A 6,000-nucleotide genomic window follows, 5' to 3' on the forward strand; every position below is an offset into this window, starting at 1 on the left:
CCACCACCACCAACACCATCACCACCACCATCAACACCACCAACACCACCACCAACACCATCACCACCACCATCATCAACACCACCATCACCATCACCACCATCACCAACACCACCACCAACACCACCACCACCAACACCACCAACACCATCACCACCATCACCAACACCACCAACACCATCACCAACACCACCAACACCATCAACAACACCACCAACACCATCACCAACACCACCAACAACATCACTAACACCACCAACACCACCACCATCACCACCACCAACACCACCACCAACACCATCACCACCACCAACACCACCACCAACACCATCACCACCACCAACACCATCAGAAAGACCGTCCTCTGCAGTGCCGGATTATCCTCGTAGCACAGGTAGCTACTACATACTACTACACGTGTTGTAGTAGCTACTACAACACGTGTAGTAGTAGCTACTACAACACGTGTAGTAGCTACTACAACACGTGTAGTAGCTACTACAACACGTGTAGCTGCTACTACAACACGTGTAGCTGCTACTACACGTGTTGTAGCTACACGTGTAATAGCTACGGGCCCCGCACTTTAAAGGGCCCCACGCTAAACGCTTTCAAGCTATCAATTCCGGTTCAGTGATTCTGCACTTGCTCGATTACTATAGTACTATACCGCCTTCGACTTTTATGAACGACTGGGTGTTTAAGGTTAGCGAATTGTCGTATTATCTGTCTGTATAGCGAATAAAAAAAATACAATTACTTTACTGTGCAAGTAAAAAAATGTGTGTTTTAATATTAAAGTTTTATTTAGGGCCCCTTCATAACATATCCTACAGGCCCCGCACACTAGCTTCATCCGGCACTGGCACTCTGGCGTGCGGCGGCGGCAGCGATTCGGAGCGACCGCCCTGGGACCCGCGCTTTAAGGGGCCTCGCACTTCCACGCTGCACGCTGCCAGGCGTAATTAACGCAGCCGGTTTAGTGTGAAGGCGTTGTAGGGGGCGGGAGGAGCCCGCAGTGTGACTTGTCACACCTATGGGCGGCCACACACACACACTACTACATACTACTACATAGGTAATCAACACACACACTACTACATACTACTACATAGGTAATCAACACACACACTACTACATACTACTACATAGGTAATCAACACACACTACTACATACTACTACATAGGTAATCAACACACACACTACTACATACTACTACATAGGTAATCAACACACACACTACTACATACTACTACATAGGTAATCAACACACACTACTACATACTACTACATAGGTAATCAACACACACTACTACATACTACTACATAGGTAATCAACACACACACTACTACATACTACTACATAGGTAATCAACAACACACACACTACTACATACTACTACATAGGTAATTAACACACACACTACTACATACTACTACATAGGTAGTCAACACACACACTACTGCATACTACTACATAGGTAATCAACAACACACACTACTACATACTACTACATAGGTAATCAACACACACACTACTACATACTACTACATAGGTAATCAACAACACACACTACTACATACTACTACATAGGTAATCAACACACACACTACTACATACTACTACATAGGTAATCAACAACACACACTACTACATACTACTACATAGGTAATCAACAACACACACTACTACATACTACTACATAGGTAATCAACAACACACACTACTACATACTACTACATAGGTAATCAACACACACACACTACTACATACTACTACATAGGTAATCAACACACACACTACTACATACTACTACATAGGTAATCAACACACACTACTACATACTACTACATAGGTAATCAACAACACACACACTACTACATACTACTACATAGGTAATCAACACACACACACTACTACATAATACTACATAGGTAATCAACACACACACTACTACATACTACTACATAGGTAATCAACACACACACACTACTACATACTACTACATAGGTAATCAACACACACACTACTACATACTACTACATAGGTAATCAACACACACACACTACTACATACTACTACATAGGTAATCAACACACACACTACTACATACTACTACATAGGTAATCAACACACACACTACTACATACTACTACATAGGTAATCAACAAACACGCTACTACATACTACTACATAGGTAATCAACACACACTACTACATAGGTAATCAACACACTACTACATACTACTACATAGGTAATCAACACACACTACTACATACTACTACATAGGTAATCAACACACACTACATACTACTACATAGGTAATCAACAACACACACTACTACATACTACTACATAGGTAATCAACACACACACTACTACATGCTACTACATAGGTAATCAACACACACTACATACTACTACATAGGTAATCAACAACACACACTACTACATACTACTACATAGGTAATCAACAACACACACTACTACATACTACTACATAGGTAATCAACACACACACTACTACATACTACTACATAGGTAATCAACACACACACTACTACATACTACTACATAGGTAATCAACACACACTACTACATACTACTACATAGGTAATCAACAACACACACACTACTACATACTACTACATAGGTAATCAACACACACACACTACTACATAATACTACATAGGTAATCAACACACACACTACTACATACTACTACATAGGTAATCAACACACACACACTACTACATACTACTACATAGGTAATCAACACACACACTACTACATACTACTACATAGGTAATCAACACACACACACTACTACATACTACTACATAGGTAATCAACACACACACTACTACATACTACTACATAGGTAATCAACACACACACTACTACATACTACTACATAGGTAATCAACAAACACGCTACTACATACTACTACATAGGTAATCAACACACACTACTACATAGGTAATCAACACACACTACTACATACTACTACATAGGTAATCAACACACACACTACTACATACTACTACATAGGTAATCAACACACACTACATACTACTACATAGGTAATCAACAACACACACTACTACATACTACTACATAGGTAATCAACACACACACTACTACATGCTACTACATAGGTAATCAACACACACTACATACTACTACATAGGTAATCAACAACACACACTACTACATACTACTACATAGGTAATCAACACACACACACTACTACATAATACTACATAGGTAATCAACACACACTACTACATACTACTACATAGGTAATTAACAACACACACACTACTACATGATACTACATAGGTAATCAACACACACACTGCTACATACTACTACATAGGTAATCAACAACACACAACGTGTGTGTGTGTTGTTGATTTCCTACGGGAGATACGTTGTGGACAGCAGAGGGCAGTGCACGGAAATCCATTGTTGCACTTCAGTCACATGCTCCACGCTTTCACCAAACTAGCACCGCCCAGCGTGGTGAAGTATGGTCACCCCCCCCCCCCAACACGACTCGCACGGCGATGAGAGATCCCTCATCCAGCAGTTACACGCATGTACCTGTGTACTACACATGTACGTGTGTGTGTTATACATGTACTTGTGTACTACACATGTACGTGTGTGTGTTATACATGTACCTGTGTACTACACATGTGCGTGTGTGTGTTATACATATACCTGTGTACTACACATGTACGTGTGTGTGTTATACATGTACCTGTGTACTACACATGTACGTGTGTGTGTTATACATGTACCTGTGTACTACACATGTACGTGTGTGTTATACATGTACCTGTGTACTACACACGTACTCTAAGAATTAATGACGGAGACAAACACCGTTGTGTTTCAAATCCGGCTGCAGTGAATTAGAGTGATTTTCTTTTTATTGCACGCTTTTATTTAACTCACTCTGTTGTCGTATCCTCAAATCTTGTAACTCAATTGTAACCCACTTCCCAATGTGGTATCGACTGCAAACTTGGTATACTTATGTCATACTGATGACAATACCATATTCTATCATAAAAATGCAATATTTTTAAACATTCTTTTTTATATGTTATGTTTCGGCTTGGGTCTAATTGTCCACGGTCAACTCACGTTGGCTGTAAATCACCACGGTCCCCTTACGTCGTGGCGAGCTTCGGGGCCACTTCCTGGAGTCGTGGAGTTTTTCCATTACTAGCACGGTACATTTCATTAAAGCGTGTTTTTATAAAAGTATTTTTTTAATATTACTTAACAGCCGCTCCTCCTCCTCGCTCGCTCTGGCACGGAGCAAATTGCTTTCACAATCGGGTAATTAAATCCAAGGCCGTAATTATAATATAAATTGGGGGAGATACACCCCGCCCTAATATTCAAATATGCTCAAAATGTCCCCTCCCCCCCACAATATATTGCTATAAAAAATAATTGCTATGCTATGTAAATAAAAACAACAATTTGATAAACCTTGGCCACAATATCTGGACTTGTCTTCATATAAATCAATGCATAGATTTCTGTTTATATGATTGTGGTTATGGTTGTACTTTATTAATCCCTAATCTCTGCCACTACATACAATGAAACAAGAAATGGTACAAAAGTAAAAACAGTGCAATGTAATACAATACACTATTAGACATTATTGTAAAAATAAATAAAAAGTCCATCCCATGTGTTAGTGACTTTTTTATAATTTAGCCAGGAAATGAGTTTTTTTCAAATTTAGATTTTTTTTTCTGGGTTGGGACCCCCAAACATCCTGGAAGATTTGGTCCCCCACAATGTTGACTCCATGGCTACGGCTTTGGGTTGTGCCATCCGTGGCTGTTGAGCGCGCAAGCCATGCAACTGCACCAGGACCCACGGGGCAGATAGGGGCCCAGGCACTCGGCTATGGAGAGAAAGGGGCCTTGAATTAAATCACCCGTTTAAAAGACAGAGACGCAACGAGGCGTCATTTCGGAGTCAGTGTGCAACCTTTACAAGTGGATTGCCCCTGCGGTGCATCAGGGAGGATCTCGGATGGCGAAGCAGGGGACACCCTCTCCTCCGAGCTCGTTACCTGAATCGCTCGGCCAGCATGCGCACCGCTCGCTCGGACAGAGCGAGCTGGCACTCCTGCAGACACGACCTGGGGGGGGGCAGGCGGGGTTGTAGGAGGAGGTGGGGAGAACACGAGACGGGAGATGGAACCCCACCGTGCGTGTTGTGGGCCTATGGGTGGCCACCGTGCGTGTTGTGGGCCTATGGGTGGCCATCCTGCGTGTTGTGGGCCTATGGGCGGCCACCGTGCGTGTTGTGGGCCTATGGGTGGCCACCGTGCGTGTTGTGGGCCTACGGGTGGCCACCGTGCGTCTTGTGGGCCTACGGGTGGCTATCCTGCGTGTTGTGGGCCGCTGTGGGGCTATGTTTATGAGGTGGCAGTGAGCGATATCCATTGTACTGTACTTCTATGCCCCCAACGTCTATGCTCCCCCTGCCTTTGCCCACCCGCCCTGAGTATTGTGCCCCAATCACCCCCAGAGGCGCTCATCAAACAGTGGACCGGCAAAAGCGCTGTGCGTGCATGTGTGTAGTGAGCTTGGTGTGTAGTGAGGCCTGTGTAGTGAGCCCTGTATAGTGATCTCTATGTGTAGTGTTCGACTTTACGTGGGCAACTTCTGTCTTTCTTCGAACACCGCTTTATTTACAACATTCAACATGTCCTCCACACTCCACTGTATCCTGGTCACCACGGCTCGCTCGCCGTGCTCCGCTCGTCTCGCTCACCACCTTGTTCCCCACCTAGCACTTCACTTGCTTCGCACTCAGCGACTCCCCGTTCAGCAACTCCGCACACAGCGTCTTCGCACACAGCGACTTCGCACACCCCGCACACAGCGTCTTCAGTTCCGCTATCGCTACGCTCACTCCACTGCTAACTACTTCATCTTGCTTCAGCTTCGCTATCG

General features: G+C 43.5%; 1 protein-coding gene across 1 annotated transcript in view; it reads right to left on the reverse strand.

Moving 5' to 3' along the window:
• LOC142930501 (uncharacterized) overlaps positions 1-5,519 on the reverse strand; it is a 24,257-nt gene extending 18,738 nt beyond the window's left edge. The window contains exon 1 of the mRNA XM_076072986.1: positions 4,160-5,519. The gene's annotated coding sequence lies outside the window, so the exon portion shown is untranslated. The remainder of the gene's footprint in view (positions 1-4,159) is intronic.
• Positions 5,520-6,000: the final 481 nt, after the last annotated feature.

This window comes from Petromyzon marinus, chromosome 40 (assembly GCF_048934315.1).
Source record: "Petromyzon marinus isolate PM22_M1 ecotype Great Lakes invasive population chromosome 40, UKy_Petmar_22M1.pri1.0, whole genome shotgun sequence".
Taxonomy (NCBI): domain Eukaryota; kingdom Metazoa; phylum Chordata; class Hyperoartia; order Petromyzontiformes; family Petromyzontidae; genus Petromyzon; species Petromyzon marinus.